Source organism: Halichoerus grypus, chromosome 6 (assembly GCF_964656455.1).
Source record: "Halichoerus grypus chromosome 6, mHalGry1.hap1.1, whole genome shotgun sequence".
NCBI lineage: Eukaryota > Metazoa > Chordata > Mammalia > Carnivora > Phocidae > Halichoerus > Halichoerus grypus.
The window spans coordinates 62,972,494-62,991,066 of record NC_135717.1 but is presented as its reverse complement, the minus strand read 5'-3'; the positions used below and the strand labels follow the sequence as shown (position 1 = coordinate 62,991,066).

Below are 18,573 nucleotides of genomic sequence, written 5' to 3'. Positions count from 1 at the left end.
TTGTAGAGACTCCTACTGACCTCCTGTTGTTAACATTGGCTGTTCCACACCTTCATCCTCAGAGATTACATACAGAACCAAATGCCTACCTGCTGCCCTCCACCCCAACCACCCCTTTCTTTGCTGCTTTTAGCATAACAGGAGCAATTCTATACTCTTAAGAGGCAATTAAAGATTGAATAGGTAATATGCAAATCATCTGAAAATAGTCGATTGAGAGCAATAAGAAATAAGGCATGCGTTATTTAATTAAATGGTATTTATAACTATTAATAATTAGATTACAGTTACATGTGCAACTTCATCAAATTTTAAAAGTAGAAATAATGGCATAACATTTGATCTTTCACAGTAAACACAGAAGTTCAAAGGCCCTATGAAAATAAAATTCAACTGCTTCTGACACTTGCAATGAATATTAATTTGGCTTAAATTATTTGTTAAAAGCTTCAAAGAAAAATGCCCTTGAAATAATGTAGGTTCAGAATAGATACCTGCTAAGTTGCGGTTACATTACAACACAATCATTTTAAATTTACCCACTAGTATTCAATTTCACATCCACCTCCTCTCTCTTTGGGACGGAGTTTACTGCACAGCTTTGCAGTAACAAAGAATTTGCCAGCCCGTTCATTCACTGGTCCCATAATGGTGGCTACAGCCCCACCCCAACAGGTCAAGAGAACAAAGGAGCTGGGGGTTGGAGGGAGGGATATTTATGCTCCTTTTTCCACGTTCCTCCCTCAAACTATACAGAGGCAAACAAACTTCTGCCACCATTTTGCCTTCACCCTCTGTGCCAGATAGTGTGGATAACCTTGTACGCTTTAGCCCTTGAGCTTCAGAGGGGTAAAGCCTAGAAGCTACACTTCTCCCTTGCCTGCGAAGTCCCTATGAAAAGTTTACCACTGAGAGGACCTCAGGTGAAATTTGGAAAGTGCGAGGTATTGCCTTTGGATGGCAGCCATAGGCTGGCTCATGGGTGTCGGCAGACAACAGAAGTGACATTTGACCCACAGATCTGCCATTTCCAGATTTCCTGATAGTGATCATCCTGGGCTTGGCTCTCCCATCTTCTAATGGTCGTGTAAGTCTTTAATTCCCGGAGTTTAATTTGTCCCCATTAAGATGTCTTAATCAGCTTCCGTTTTCTCACTCATTCTTTCCCAAGAGGGAAGAGTGGTTGGTTTGATCTGTTGAAGCTTGCTATTCACTGGACAATGTTTCACTAGTGGGTAGGGGTACATCATCTTTCACATGGACCCAGAGGACTCTTCCTTACTTCTTCTTCCATGTGGTAGGCACATCTGGACAACCCCCCCCCCCCCCCCACCAAACCTTCTGTATTGGTTTTTTATCGCTGCTGTAAAAAATGACCACAAAGTGAGTGGCTTAAAACAACAGAACTTCATTATCTTAGAGTTCTGTAGGTCAGAAGTCTCAGAGGGCTAAATCAGGGTGTTGGCAGGGCTGTGTTCCTTCCAGAGGCTCTAGGAAAGAATCTGCTTCCTTCCCTTTTCCATCTCCTATAGATGGTCCACATCACGCAATTTGTGGCCCTCCATCACTTCAATGTCTGCTTCTGTCATCACATCTTTCTCTGTGACCTTCTTGCTCCCTCTTAAAAAGACCCTTGTGATTATAATGGGGCCACCTGAATAATCCAGGATAATATCCCCCCTCAAGATCTTTAACATAATCATATCCACAAAGTCTCTTTTGCCATGTAAGGTAAAATATTCACAGCTTTTGGGAATTAGGATGTGGACACTGGGCGGGCAGGGAAGGGGCATTGTTCTGCCACATCTTCCTCTGGAAAGAGCCTGTCAGTCTCTTCCACATCCAAGCAGGTGGTATCAGGGTCCGCTCTGAATATCTAGTCCCTCCATCCCTCTGCAAGCACACTTGAGCTTGTGGGGCCTAATTCTTAATAAAGAGTAGAAGTAAAAAGTCCCACTTGGAATGAAGCCTAAAGCACATACTCTAATACAGATTTCACAAAACTCTGCATTGAAGATTACACAAACAAAATCCCTACTTTTATTTTCCATCTGACCAGCAATCTTACCCGGTTGGTTTGCATTATTGATCAGAATCCTGGAGAATGAGAAGAGTAGATGGTGACCCAGTCTCTTAAACTCATACCCACTCCATAGATATTTGATGAACTACCCAACTATTCTTTTGTAACAGACTTTGTTTCTAATGTATCTATTCTGCAATTCGGGTTTTGTAAAACATACTTCTCAAAATCAAGGCACCTGTATAAATCTGAATTTGAGTGAAAGTTCAACCTGTACAAATCTGTATTTATAAATATATATATTGTATAAATCTGTATAAATCTGAATTTGAGTGAAAGTTCAACACAACATGAATCATCTGCAAAATATAATGAGTTTTCCAAAAACACTTTCACTATTTGACACCAAAATACAGTAAAATCATAACACACAATATTTTTCAATTTCGTATCAGTACAGAACAAAAAGCCTGTGAATGCTGATCGAGGCTATTCTCTTCATTCATATTGAATTAACAAGCATACACTACATTGTTCACATTGCCAGTTTCTTCAGCCAATACAATCCTCATTAGCTATAAATAAAGTTGTCTTCATGACATTCATAACTGAATATTTAAATCAATATCAGATGCAGAAATGTCCTTGGTGACAACAGAGCAACTGTGTTTAAAGAGCATAATACCTGCCAGAGCAGGACCTTCATCATCTGTTTAAATGAGAATAGCATTATTTGATTAGAACACAACAAAGCATTAATGGAAATTCTAAAACAATATGAGGAAAAGCCAGAAATTATGCTGGCCTGAATTATAATGCAGCTCAGGGATTCTTTGCCCTAGAAAAATGCAGGCTGCAGAAGGTTACGGAAAGGCCCTATTCTACTCCTGCTACTTTACTTTCTTATTCCCTCAGACATCATTCATTCATTCATGTTCGTTCATTCATTCATTCCCTCATTCTGCATCTATTATATGCCCAAACCTGAAGACGTGAAAGTAAATAACACAGTCCCTGCCTTCAATTTGTTCACAGAAAAACATTCAAAAAATTAACTCTTCACACAATATGCCAAGAGGTCACTGGAAGCGAGAGAAGGAGTCAGTAATTCTACACAGAGAGCTCCCAGCAAGAAGCAACACAGCCAAGTGGCTAAGCATGGGTCTGTGGAACCAGGCCACTTCTTGGTGACTAATCTCTCTGTGCTTCATATGGCTGTGTATTTTTTTAAAGATTTTATTGATTTATTTTAGAGAGAGAGTGCATGGGGAGGGGGTTGCACAGGGAGAGGGACAAGCCGACTCTGCACTCAGCACAGAGCCCAGAGCCAGATGTGGGGCTTGATCCCAGGGCCCTGAGATCATGACCTAAGCCAAAGTCAGAAACTCAACTGACTGAGCCACCCAGGAGTCCCCATATTGCTGTGTGTTAAACAGAAATCATGATAGCACTTTAGGCACAGTAAGAGCTATATAGACATAGTAACAAGGGCTAGATAGGCATCATAAATGCTATAGAAGTGTTACATAACTAACTTGAAGTTTCACAGAGAGGTAATATTTGAGACAGGCTTTGAAGAACAAGTAAACATTTGTCCATCACAAAAGAAAGAAGGGCATTTCAGGTGGACCGAAGTTTCTTTTTCCCTGGGAATTTTCCCCCACTGCTGGTGGGGCAGCTTCAGGGAGAGCTCATACATCTACTTCCAGAAAAACCCAGCTCCCTCGGGAGGATCCGCACTGCCTCTTTCTCTAGTCTAAGCACATTCAACTTCCTCTGGGAAGTTCCCTGATGCCTTAAAGGTAACATCTGCAAGTCCTATCAATTCTTTTTTTTTTATATTAATCACCATACATTACATCATTAGTTTTTGATGTAGTGATCCACGATTCATTGTTTGCATATAACACCCAGTGCTCCATGCAGAACGTGCCCTCTTTAATACCCATCACCAGGCTAACCCATCCCCCCCACCCTTTCTCCTCTAGAACCCTCAGTTTGTTTCTCAGAGTCCATAGTCTCTCACGGTTCATCTCTCCCTCTGATTCCCCCCCTTCAATTTTCCCTTCCATCTTCTTTTTTTTTTTTTTTTTTTTAACATATAATGTATTATTTGCTTCAGAGGTACAGGTCTGTGATTCATCAGTCTTGCACAATTCACAGCGCTCACCATAGCACATACCCTCCCCAATGTCTATCACCCAGCCACCCCATCCCTCCCACGCCCCCCACTCCAACAACCCTCAGTTTGTTTCCTGAGATTAAGAATTCCTCATATCAGTGAGGTCATATGATACATGTCTTTCTCTGATTGACTTATTTCGCTCAGCATAACACCCTCCAGTTCCATCCACGTCGTTGCAAATGGCAAGATCTCATTCCTTTTGATGGCTGCATAATATTCCATTATATATATACCACATCTTCTTTATCCATTCATCTGTCGATAAGTCCTATCAATTCTAACTGCAAACCAAATCTCTCTTCTGTCCACTTCTTGCCCACGTCACCTTCCACAGAGTCATACCTGGATGGTTTACCTCTGCTCTGGCCCCATTTAACTTCTCCACAAAGTAGCAAGTCATCTTCCCAATACATCAATCTTTTCACGTTACTCCTCTCCTTAAAACTATTCACGCTGGGCTCCGACTAGATCCACACTCCTTACCAACCTCCAAGACTCTTTGTGAGGAGGCCCCTACCTCATTTCTCCCCTCATGTCTCCCCGCCTGTGCTCCAAACAGAGTGGCCATCTTTGATGTCTGCATTTAAGCTTTCTCCTCCCCCAAGGACTTTGCATATCAGCCCCTCTACCTGAAGCCTCCTTCCCTGCATTCTCTACCTGACCAACAGCTTCTTTTCCTTTAGAGCTCAGCTTGAGAAACAGTGCCCATCAGAGGAAAAAGCACTCAAAAGGGAGGCAGGCAGGTGGAGCAGGTGTCCCAGCTCTGCTGCCTCAGGCTAGATGAGCAGGGAAGTCACCCGATGTTTCTGGGCCTATATGTCCACCTGTAAAATCAGGGGAGTGGGCCAGATGCATGCTCATTCTTCCTTCCAGCTCCCATCCTTTTTCTTCTACCCTTAAACAAACATAACCTTGTCATCTTCTCTTTCTCCCTTCCTTCTAAGACCAGCCTGAAACCATCTTTCCATCCCTCATTCTATTCCATTTCCCCCTTGTCTTCACTCTGAGCCTCATAAAAGTAAAAACCTAAAATAAATGGAAAGAGCAGAAATAATGAGTGGCATCTCCTTCTTTCAGGAAAACATGAAACCAAAATATGAGTGATGAATCCAGACAAGGAAATTTAAAAAGTGAAAACATACCACTTGCTATGAGGATAATGATGCAGGCCTGCAGCCTGGACTTGCAGGCCATGGTGGTCTGGCTCATTCTACCTGCCTCCTGCCCATTATTCCTCCTGCTCTGTGCACTCCATCCACACTGGCCTCCTTCACTCATTCCCCAAGAGGAGCCCTCAGGCACATTGTTCCAACCGCCAGAACACTCAACCAAATTCCCTGATTACCCACTCTCAAGGCACCAGAACCCTCCCCTTCATCGTCTTGAATACAGCTGTACTGTTATATTTAATTTGTGATTATTTTATTGTATCTGCCTACCCCTTTAACCTCTGTGTCCTCATAGGATAGGAACCACACCTATTTAAACTTATAAATAAATGTACTTCTCTCACACCTATTAATATTCTGAGTGAATATATGCATAAAGAGAACAGAATAGAACACATCCTATACATAAGATATTCCCAAAAGTAAGGCCCGAGCTTGGTGTCCATGTGGCAACCAAGAATCCTGTGTCCTCTGTAGATCTTGTTGGGGTTTTCTTCCTCATATCCATGCTGCTGCCTGGGATCCACAACACCCCTGACTCCCTCCTCTTCTTCTCATCTTGCATTTGTACTGTCCCTGAAGTAGCTAGAATAGCAGTATTGAGAATGAAGGACAGGAGAGGAGAGGCCACTATTACGCTGATACCCAAACGAGATGAAGATATCACTAGGAAAGAGAATTACAGACCAATATCCCTTATGAATATAGACACAAAAATCCTTAACAAATACCAACAAACTAAATGCAGCAACATATAAAAAGGATCGTACAACATGACCAAGTGGAATTTATCCCAGGAATGCAATGTTGGCTTAACATCTGATTAATGTAATATATCACTTTAATAGAATAAAGAACAAAGATCATATGATCATCTCAATAAACACAGAAAAAGCATTTCCCAAAATCCAATACCATTTTATAATGGAAACACTCAACAAACCAGGAAGGGAAAAGGAACTTCTTCAACCTGATAAAAGGCATCTATGCAAAACCCACAGATATCATTATACTTAACAGCAAAAGACTGAATGCTTTCCCCCTAAAATCAAAAACAAGACAAAGATATCCAATATCATCCCTCTATTTAACATTGTTCTGCAGGTTCTAGCCAGGGCAATAGAAAAAGATGGAAGGAAGGAAGGAAGGACAAAAGAAAAAAATAGATAAATTGTACTTAATCAAAATATCAAAACTTCTGTAAACTAAACCATCATTAAAGTGAAAAGACAACCCACATAAAAGGAGAAAATATTGCAAATCATATCATCTGACAAGGAACTTATATCTAGACAACTTACAAACCAAAAATAAAAAGACAACTCTATTGCAAAATGGACCATGTGGATCATGTGGATGGCGCAGTCTGTTGAGCATCAGTCTCTTGATTTCTGCTCAGGTCTGGGTCTCAGGTCGGTTGAGGGATCGAGCCTGCATCAGGCTCCCCGCTCAGCAGGGAGTCTGCTTCCTTCTTCTCCCTCTCCCTCTGCCCACTCTCCCCACTCTCTCTCTCAAATACGTAAATAAATAAATAAATCATTAAAAAATGGATAATGTATTTAAATAGACATTTATCTATTGCCATTAGTCATTAAGGAAAGGCAAATCAAAACCACAATGAGATACATTTCACACCATTGGGATGGTTGTAATCAAAAACAAGAGCCAAGTATTGGCGAGAATATGGAGAAAATGGAACCCTCGTATACTGCTGGTGAGAATGTAAAATGATGCAGCCTTTTTGGAAACCAGTTTGGCAGTTCCTCAAAATGCTAAACCTAAGTTATCATATCACCCAACAATTCCACTCCTAGATATCCATCCAAGAGAAATGAAAATGTATATCCATACAAAGACTTGTATACAACTCTTCCTAACAGCATAATTTGTAATAGCCAAAAATTGGAAATAACCCTGATATCCATCAACTGATGAATGGATAAATAAAATGTGGTCTATCCATGTAATGGACTATTATTTGGCAATAAAAAGAAATGAAGTATTGATACAACATGGATGGGCCTTGAAAACATTACACTAAGTGAAAGAAGCCGGTCACAAAAGGCCACATATTTATGATTCCATTTATATGAAGTATCCGGAATGGGCAAATCCATAGAGACAGAAAGTAGGTAAGTGGTTTCCAGGACCTGGCAGAGCAGGCCGAGCAGGCAGGTAGGAAGGGAATGGCAAAGGGTATGAATTTCTTTTAGGGGAGATGGAAATGTTCTAAAATGAGATGGTGGTGATCACTACATAAGCCTATGAATACACTAAAAAAAACTGAACTGTATACTCTAAATGGATGAATTTTATAATATATGAATTATATCTCAATAAAAACTGGGTTTTGTTTTTGTTTTTGTTTTTTTTAGAAAGAGGGAAGAAAAAAACATTCCCAGAGGCCATGCTTTTCCTTATTTACCATTGAGCTCACCATCTTCAGTGTCCTCACCTCTTCCCACCCCCAATTCCCAGAGACCTCATTCTTCCAACAGAGACCCAAGCTTGGGTCCTATAGTGAAATGCTCAGGATAACTTCACCCAGTCTGGATTTTTTCTCTGAAATATATACAATCTAATGTACATTATATATTATTTTTAAATTATACATTTATAAATTATAAATTTCAAATTTCTGAAATTAAAATTTCCAAAGATCTACCCTGATCATCTATTCCAGGGGTCAGCAAACTAAAACCCATAGGCCCAGTCTAAACTTCAGCTTTTTTTAAATTGTTTTTGGTTTTTGTCCTGCCCTGTAGTTTAGAATAGTTTTTACATTTTCAAAGGGCTGTTTAAAAAAAAAAAAAAAAAGTATGTGACAAAAACTAAATGTGGACTGCAAAGTCCAAAATATTTATTTATTATCTGGACCTTTATAGAACAAATGTGATGACTCTTGGATCTATACAATTTTTTTCTATGATTCACTGAGTGAAAAAGGCAAGGGTCCGGTGGGGGGGCAGTTAGGAGAGGGAGAAGACAAGAAGAAAACTTATATCCTATACATGACTGTTCACAATGAAAAAAGTAGACTGTGGAAGCCAGCTTGTACAGATTCATGGGAGCTAATTATTATATTTTCAAGAGTTTTGTGAGCCAGTTGATAGCATGGTGAAGTCGACTATCATAAAAATATTTACAATTTTCCCTCTTCCAGAAACCAAGCACACGTCTAAATGAAAACCTTCTGAAAATCTCTTTTTCAGAAAAGAGAGGGTAAGGAAGAAGCTTTGAACCTGCTTTCTGGTCCACTGGGAATGTGTAGGTAGGACACCATGGTACAAAGCTAGAAATGGAATAGATAGGGAAGTACATAAGGTGATGTTTGGGGTCCTCACAGTGACTGTCTCTGATCCCCCTGCCCCGTTCCCCTACTCTGCTGGGACACCCATTCTATGCATGAGTGTCTGCCGGGAGAATCTCCAGGCCCAGGTCTCTGGACGCTGCTGTTAGTTGAAGGACCCAGCCATTGCCAAGACTGAAGTAGGTAAAAACAAGCTCCTGGTGTTAACCTAGGCAATGGATTGTTAAGAAAGTCCATTTTAAAATGTTCTCACTACAAAAAAAGAAATGGTAATTATGTGGCATGATGAAGATGTTATACTTTGTATATCTGAAACTTACACAATGTTATGTCAATAACATCTCAATAAATCTGGGGGCAGAGGGGGAGGCAATGGGAAGGGAAGATTTCCTGATCACCACTAGAGGGAGGGCAGATCCCACTTTGCATAAAGGTATTTGAAGGACCAGGATGCTGAGGTTTAACTAGAAAATGAAGCCAAAAGGAAGGAGAGGAAGACTGCAGGACAGAGGGAAGGAGGACAAAGTAGAGAGAAGGACAGAGAAGGAAGAGAAAAGGATAATTGCTTTATGTCTTCTACAAGGGGTCCTAGACGCCAGCGTCCAATCTTACAGATCTGGTGAGCAAAGGACACAGGTGAGATTGAGAAAACTGGCATCAAAACTTTCAACGAGTTTTTAACAAACTAAGCACCCTTATCCTGTGCAGAATGGGGTCACAGCAGAGGCCTCAGAGTGGGAGGCTAGGAGAACATCAACACTGATATTTGCCTTGCACGAATCTTAATTCTCAACGATGTCTACATACTTCGTGTCGATAGGCATTTTTAAAATTTATTTACGCTTTGTTAATTTAACATGATTTTATAAATTTGTTTTTAAAAACTTATAAATAAATAAGACACACAGTTGACCCTTGGACAACGTATGCTTGAACTGTGTGGATCCCCTTATACATGGATTTTGTACTGTATAGTACTGTAAGTGTATTTTCTCTTCCTTATGATTTCCTTAATAACATTTTCTTTTCTCTAGCTTCCTTATTATAAGAATACAGTACATAATACATATAACATACAAAATATGTGTTAATTGACTTTATGTTATAGGTAAGGCTTCCATCCAACAGCGGGCTATTGGTTAAGTTTTGGGGGAGTCAAATGGTTAAGTTTTGGGGGAGTCAAAAGTTATATGCAGATTTTTTACTACATGGGGGTCAGTACCCCTAACCCCACATTGTTCAAGGGCCAACTGTATTCTGTTCTGCTGAACAAACCTATAAGGAGCCAAGAGAGAGACTACTTAAAAACTCCCAACCTAGATCTTCATGGTGTAACATGATAGAAATTAGGATTTTGTTCATTAGAAATTAATACTCATTTTCCCATATAAAAAAATTGAACTATAGTTATCATTTTTTAACACTTAGCAATGAATTAAATAGGCTTTTCCCAAGGCATCTGGGAACCTAAATTCCACACCTAACATTGTTTCTATGAGAAAAACATTTCCAAACAACCTACTTATGAAAACCATTAAGAACAAAATGTGTTTTGAAACAAATAATGCAATATATGTTAAGAAAAAAAAAGAAGAAGAAGATAGCAGGAGGGGAAGAATGAAGGGGGGAAATCGGAGGGGTAGACAAACCATGAGAGACGATGGACTCTGAAAAACAAACTGAGGGTTCTAGAGGGGAGGGGGGGAGGATGGGTTAGCCTGGTGATGGGTATTAAAAGAGGGCACGTTCTGCATGGAGCACTGGGTGTTATGCACAAACAATGAATCATGGAACACTACATCTAAAACTAATGATGTAATGTATGGGGATTAACATAACAATAAAAAAATTTTTAAAAAAAGAACAAAATGTGTTTGTAAGCTAGGCAAAAAATTAGGTGTATACCAGTTGTTTGAAAAGCTAAAAGTCACTCCCTCTCTATTTTCATTGTTATGATAGTTTGCGTTTCTAACCTTGAGTTCGAACCACCACCAACTGCCCCCGCCCCACAACACACACACATACACAGTCTCTTCTGAAGAGCTGCTTTGGCTGCATCTTTCATAGTTAAAAGAAAATGGATTTCCTATGGCTATAGTTCAAGGTTGTTGGCCCCATTTTTGCTGCTGTGGTAACTTTTCCTGGCTCCAGAAAAGCTACTCTAAACTAATGTAAATTGGACAAGGTCACAGAGAGTGCTAAGAACAGAACTGGTAACCTACAAGCACTAAACCCAAGGCTCTCTTTCTATTTCTAGAGCAAAAAAATGGGCACAATATAACATCTTTCTCTGTTAAAGCAAAACCATTATGAGCACTTAGGACTGAAAAGACTGCCTGTTAAGTCAACTTTACAAGTTGCCCTGAGCTCAAGACTGCTCTGAGCTAGTAGGTATTACAAGCTGCAGAGTTTAGTATGGTAATTTTATAGAAATATAATAGGGTACCCAACTTTAACACACAGGCACTGTATCTGCTCACAGTATCCTGGTAGAACCCATAAAAGTATCCTATCAGTTCAGCCAACACTGCATTAAACAGGTACAGCCTATTTTCAAGCAATTAAGGAACGTTACTGAGCAGAGGCTGTTCCTAGCCCTTGGGATAGCTTTACAGGAATCGTTTTATTTAATTATTATTTTTTCATGTAGTGTCTCATTGGTTAATTGATATGGCTTCATAAGTCCTCCTCAGGACAACCAGAGAGAATAGTCCTGTCAAGACAAGCAAGAAGAAAACCCAGTAGCAAGAGATAAGAAAAAGAGAAGTAGTGAAAATCCAACTGGGTGGTCAACTAGATGACATATGAAATCTCTTTCAGTTTCCTCTTATGTTTCTGTTCTTTTTTTAAGATTTTATTTATTTATTTATTTATTTGTCAGAGACTGAGAGAGAGAGAGAGAGCAAGCAGGGGGAGCAGCAGGTATAGGGAGAAGCAGGCTCCCCGCTGAGCAAGGAGCCCAAATTGGGACTTGATCCCAAGACCCTGGGATCATGACCTGAGCTGAAGGCAGATGCTTAACCGACTGTGCCACCCAGGTATCCCTCATGTTCCTGTTCTTAATCCTGACTTCAGTAGGTGACTCCATTAAGAAATAATGTTCCAGAAACAGTTCTGTTTTCTAATTTGGCCCTGATCTCCACTTTTGACACCTGGAATGCCACTCTTCCCAGTCTCCCACTGACACTGCCATTTAAGAAATACAATGTGATCCCTTAAAAGAAGACCCTTGCCCCATTTAGGAAGGACTTGGTCAAAGGAGAGACTAAAAGGCCAGGAGACCATAGATGACACCATAAGAATAATGTCTTATACTAATTAAGCATGTACTGCATACCAGGTGCACAGAGAAACACAAAACATACTTGAATAGGATATATGGTATTTATAGTCACAAAAGTTAAAGGGAAATTCGTGCAAGAATGAGGGATTGAAACTTAGAGGGGTGTAATCTTAAATAGCGTAGACAAGAGAAGCCCTAGTGAGAAGAGGAATTTAAGGAAAGATTTGAAGCGGAGCACCTGGGCTCAGTCAGTTAAGCAACTGACTCTTGGTTTCAGCTCAGGTCATGATCTCAGGGTCGTGAGGTCAAGCCCCAGGAGGGGCTCCACGCTGAGATGGAGGCTGCTTAAAGATTCTTTCTCTCTTCTCCCTCTGTACCCCACGCCACCAGCTCACGTGCTCTCTCCCACTCTCTCTCTCAAAAAGAAAAAAAAAAAGATTTGAAGGGAGTGAAAAAGTGCCAAGCAGGTGTTTAAGGGAGAGCATTCCAGGCAAAGGGTAGAACAAGTTCAAAGATGCTTAGGAGAGAGCATATGTGGTGTGTTGTAGGAACAGGAGGCAGGAAGACATTAGACATCAGTATGGCAGAAACATTGTGATTGTGGGGAAGCAGAAGTCAGAAGGGCTAGAAGGGGCTAGATCATTTTCTTTAGTCTAAAAGAAATGGGAAGGTGTAAATGAAATGTAAGAGTAAGATGGGAGGATGTAAAATGTAAGCAGAGGAGTAGCGTGACCTGACTTCAGTGTTGGTAATATTGCTCTGGCTGTGTGTTGAACCTAGACTTTGGCCTGGGGCAAGGATGGAAGCAGAGAAAGAAGGAGCCACTGCAATAATCCAGGTGAGAAATGGTAGAGGCTTTATCTAAGCTGGTAGCAAGGCAGGTGGTGAGAACTGGTCAGATTTGGAATATATCTTGAAGGCACGGCTGCAACATTTGGGAATGCATTAAATGCTGGCTGGGAAAGAAAGAGGAGTCAAGGCTGACTCCAAAGGTTTTGGCCCAAGCCACCAGGAAAATGGAGCTGCCATTTGATGAAAGAAAGAGTGAGGGACAGAAGTGGGCTTGGGGAAGGGGCATTTCAGGGTCCCATCTATCCAGAAAGTGATATGCAAAGAGGACGGCATTTTACATCTAGAATCTTCAGAAGGACATGGCTCTCATATTAAGAATTCCAATTCTACCTAAGTGATACCTCCCTCCTTCACTCTGTCATTATATACTCACTCACTCACTTACTCAGTCATTCATTCATTCCTTTATTCAACAAATGTTTACTGAGTGTTTTTCGTGTGCCAAACAGTACATTTTGTCTTGGACATGCAGCAAGCAAGAAATACTTGGTTCCATTCCTTATAAAACTTACAACCTAAAGTGGAAGCAATAAACAAACAATTATGCAAACATCCATACCTATATACAAAACAAAACAAAAATCTGCTAATAAATAAACAAAGGCGTTGGGAACTCAAGTAATTGCCCGCAGTTGCAGAGCTGGGGAGAGACAGGGTTAGAAGGTAAACGCAAGTTGTCTCTCTCGAGAGCCCACACGCTTATGTTAACCGAGCGATAAAACACCAGCCGGTGCTGTTCAGTGGAGACAGAACATAGCAGCCAAGGAGAATCAGAACTCGACCTGAAGTCCTGCACAATGGCTGTGATAGGACTGTCACAGAACCTTTTCCAGGACAGAGTGCCCTCATCCATAAAACCATCTATGTAAAGACCAGATGATCTCTAAAGCCCCTTCTGGCTCTGAAACTATGATCTACGATGCGCAGTGGGGTCAAAATGTAGGAAAGTAGATGTGAGAAGCACCCAATCCAAACCTGACTCACTCCACAGTTTTGTCTGGGTCTAGACCTGTGTGTGAGGCTGGAAGTCATGGACCCCTGACCAAGTCCTTCACTGCTCTGTCCTGTGAAGGACCTGGAAAAGCAGCAGGAACAGGGTAAGGAGGAGGTTAGCAGGTGGGACCCCTCTCAGAGGTGGGACCAAGGAGAGGATGTGAGCTGGAGGGAGAGAAAAGAGGAAATCCAAGGATAGCAGACCCATGAAGTTGCCCCTGTGTTGAGATGCCCTGAGGGCATGACTTCTTGTCAAGCCTACAGTGGACAATATATGGGACTCCTAGGCATATGAGTGTGATACTGGGAAATTTAGATCCTTCACCTTTCTAGGCCCCAATTTTCTCATCTGTGAAAACAAAGCTAGATAATTTCTAAGCTCAGTAATCTATGACCTCACACTCCTGTAACCTCAGCATCTTGGTACCCTAACTACATTTCCAAAATAAAGTCCTGCCTTCTAGAATGTACTCCTTGTCAAATCTGCAAGTTTCAGTCTAAGAGTCACTTGATCTAACAATGCAATTCTTATAATAATTCAAGTCAGATATCCACCACAGAAGAAACATTTCTGTGTTTGGTTAAAGAATCCCAAAGTTGAGCTACCCTTTTTTAGTATTTATTTATATTTACTTCTAAAATACAATTTTTAATCACCGTACATTGTCCACAATCACAATACTCTTCCTAGAACTCTGATAACGTCCTAAAATACCTTCAAAATACCGAATAATGGAAAATATGGGTTATTTTCTATTTATTAATTACAAATTGCTTGTCAGTTTGGTATACTAAATTAATGACATCAACCACAGAATACAATGTCTAAAAATAGCATGCTCTACATTGACATATTCTGATTCTAAATGCCTAATTAAATCATTTAAGTAAAATAATCTTGTTTCCTAAGTAGAGAAAATGAAGTTTATAAAAATTCTAGGATGGCCCCAACTCACATTGCAGTAAAAAGGTTTCAATAACTAAATCCAGGATTATTGCCTATAAACTCTTGACTCAAATCAACAAATAATTATTACTGTTGACAAATACTGGTTTTAAAAAAAGTAAGTAATTCTGTTGTACACATCATTAAAAAATATGAAGTTTTAGTTTCCTGGTAAAAATAGTAAAATTAAATTAATGGGGATAAAACCCTTATCATTCACCTGGGAATTTCCCACCTTCTACCTGTGTAATGAGTTCAATGACTTAAGCCAAGGAGAGTGTGCATATGTGTTTAATCTTCATTGGTAAAATCTATGTATAAGTATTTTAATCAAGTTTAAATTAAATAGGTTAAAATACACAAGTAGAAATTTGCACATTAAATAGCAAAATATTATAAAACGTTTGAAGGAATTATTTTGGTAATTCTAATGTATGCTTTCATCAACCTGTTCCACTATGCTAGACACATCCAAATCACCATACTATCAACATATCCACATGAACACGGCATCATGACCTCCACACAGTAATTAACAGAGGACTTGCTCTAAAGAAGTTATAATCCAAATATCCACAGAGATGCATGTATCTCAGAGAGAGAGCGCAATGAGTTGGGTGCTGCTAATTTCCACTGGGTTAACATGGAAGACAAAAGGTGTTTGTTAAAGAATATATACTTCCAAATGTTCACGAGCCCTGCCTTTATCTTTTTCTCTTGCCCTCCCCAGCTCCCTTGATTTCTTTCCCTTTCAACTCATTCTTTTTCTTCTTTAATGTCCCCCCAGACGGTAACCTCCCACCCCTTACACATAGGTTCACTTTCCAAGGCTTCAGTTACCCACAGAGGTTTGGTCAAAAGGTCAGTAGGAGCCTAATGCCACGTCACAATGACTTCATCTCATTAGGTAGGTATTTTATCATCTCACATCTCCCCAAGAAGAAGGGTGAGAACAGTACAGTAAGATATTTTGAGAGAGAGAGACCACATTCACATAACTTTATTGCAGTATACTGTTATAAGTGTTCTATTTTATCATGTTATTGTTAATCTCTTACTTGCATAATTTACAAATCAAACTTTATCATAAGTATTATGTATAGAAAAAAACACAGTATATATAGGGTTCAGTACTATCTCCAAAGTTTGAGACATCTACTGGGGCTCTGGGAAGTATCCCCTCCTCTGCTGATAAGGGGGGACTACTATACAGCATGATTACCTTTAAGACACTTTTCACTATGAATAATTTGTCCTTTCATCCATTCATTTAACAGACTTTATCAATGACCTACTATGTGCTTGGCACAGTGTTGGCCTCTGAGCATCAAACATGAATGATAGTGTCCCTGCCTTCAGGGAGGTTGAAATATAGCAGATGCTGGGCTCCACAGTTAATGAGCCCGGAGTGAGTCACTGTGATGAAAACCAGGTAGCACCTGCCCTTTTCTGTAGGACATGTATTTTTCCCATCTTCTTTCCCGATCACTGCTCTCACAGACTGTGAGCTCCCTGAGTACTGGAACCATACATCAGTCATTTCTATTGCCCCGGCATCTAACACAATGCCTGGCACACATTGAGCCTCATAAAGTGTTTTGCATGAATAAATAAATGAATCTGAGTAAATGAAACTGGATAATCAGGATGCATCGGGAATGACTTTTTAAAAGATGGGATTTAGTTAACCATCTCCTTCTTCCCCCAAAGTGGATCTACCCTTGGTCCCAGAAGCTGGGTGGGATCCCGGTTTCCTAGGCACAAACAGTCCTACTCTGGAAGAAGATGCCTCCGTTGCCTTCCCAGAATAATCGCATCACATTTTGTACAAAATTCCCTGAGAGCCCTCCCCAGGTGAGAAGAGGGTGGACGAGCCGGCCCGTGGCGCCCTCGCCTGCCCTCTGCGGGGCTCTGCGCCGAGGGAGGCGCGCGGCTTCCATGAACTTTTTTTCCCCATTAGAAGTTTGGTCCGTTAAAGGACAGAACCTCCTTCGGGAGTCCGGTTAGAGATGAGAGAGCCCAAAAGAGCTGAACGTGCCCCGAGAACGAGCGAGCAGAAAGCTAGGGTCTCCGGCAACCCCGGGGGCGCCCGGCCCTCGTCGCGGCGCGGAAGAGCCTGCAGACTCGGGGGGACCGGCGGAGGCGCAGCGGGGAGCAGCCGGGGGCCCGCCGCCGCCGGTCAGCCTGCTCCGAGCGCGTTCGCCCTCGGAGAAGCCGCCCGATTACGAGCACTCGCCACCGAGGCTCCCGAGACGCCCAACAGCAACTGCAGCGACCTGAAGCTTCACACCCGCCTCCTCCCTCGACCGGGGTCTCCTCCGTCGAGGCTGGAGCGTCTCAGAGGACCCCAAACCTCGCGCTCCGAGCGGCGGGTCCGGACTCGCCGGCGTCCCCACCCTCCAGCGTCGCCGCCTCGCGCCGGCTTCTCGCTCCTCTTGCCCCCGCCGTCCAGCGTCCGGAAGCGCGATGGCCTCAGCGCAGCCCCGGGTGAGAAGCCACGCAATATCCTAGTCGCACTGTCTGCAACCTCGGACAAGCCCCCGGCTCGCCATTCCAGGGGGGCACGCCAAGGTCACCAGAATAGGCGTGACTACCTCCACCTTCACTCCCCTCCCCCGTCCCCCCGATCCCTCCCATTCTGAGATCTCCTGGGTCGGGTTCCTTTCGCGTCCCTCACCCCAGCTGGGGTCTCCTCCTCTGGCACCCCTCACCCTATCGGGGTCCCTCCCTGCCTTTGCCCTCCCGGGGTCCTCCCCCCCTCTGGTAACGCTCACTTTCTCTCCCGGGCGAGACTGTCTCGTAAGTCTGCCCTCCGTATCCTCAGAGAACGAGGGGAGGAGATGTGCTTCCCACTCGCTCAAGGGGAGCGGCGGGGAAAACGACGCAAACTTCTGCTGCACTTACTTCGGGCCGAAGCTGCCGCCCCCTCGCCTCGCCTCTCTCTCCCACAGGCAGCTGCTCGGCGGCGACCTGGAGCCACCGCGCGCGCATTCCCCACACCGGCGCAGCTGCGAAATGCGCAGGACTGGGGGTCTCTCCCGGGCGAGCGCGCCCAGGGCCGGAGTCCCGGGGCCGAGGTCCTGCCGCCGCGCTCGGCTGCGAGCTGTGCAGCGGCCGCCTCCAGCAGCCCGGGGAGGCTGCGCACGGCGCCGCGCGCCCGCTCCTCCGCCGGGTCGTTTCTGTCCGAGTTGCAGTTTTCAGTGCATGCCAGGACTGCAGCACCCCTCTCCGTCCTCCCCCGGAAACGACTTTCAATTCACCTGGAGGCTCGCGATGCTTCCCCGCCGGCGGGCAGCGTGACAGCGGGTGCAGAGGAGAGGGAGGAGCGCGGGAGCGGCGCCTGCTGGAGTGCGCCTCCAGCTTCCTAGGCGAGGAGCGCGCAACCCTCTCCAGCCGCTCTCCTCGGGACTGCAGTCCTGACGTCACCCCACCCCCCACCCCCACCCGGCGGAGGAGCGGCTCGGAGGGTGGGGTGCCGGGAGCGAGGACGCGGGAGTGTGAGCGGGAGTGTGAGCGCGTGTGTGTGCACGCGCCCGTGTGCCTCGAGAGGCTGGGGACTGGTCAGAACCGCAGCTGGATCTGCGACGAGCCAGAAACCGAGCTCCCTGCAAACAGGCGCCGAGGGGCTGCCGTGAACAGCCGGGGGCGCTCGCTTCCAGGTTGGGGCGAGGATACTACCCACCGCGAGTTTGAAGGAAACGGATTAACGTGATGGGGCCGTGGGAGAGCGAGAGTTGCGCACTCTCTTTCCCCAAAGTTGCAGGATGCTCTGGACGCCTTTAAAAAGCTGAGCTGGAGGTTTAGGAGAAGGA

The 18,573-nt window shown here is 43.2% G+C and overlaps 1 protein-coding gene across 7 annotated transcripts in view; it reads right to left on the bottom strand.

The window, feature by feature from the left end:
* KIAA1217 (KIAA1217 ortholog) overlaps nucleotides 1-18,161 on the bottom strand; it is a 719,758-nt gene extending 701,597 nt beyond the window's left edge. For all 7 annotated transcript variants that reach the window (XM_078075245.1, XM_078075247.1, XM_078075246.1 and 4 more), the window contains exon 1: nucleotides 17,666-18,161. The gene's annotated coding sequence lies outside the window, so the exon portion shown is untranslated. The remainder of the gene's footprint in view (nucleotides 1-17,665) is intronic.
* Between the last annotated feature and the right edge of the window lie 412 nt (nucleotides 18,162-18,573).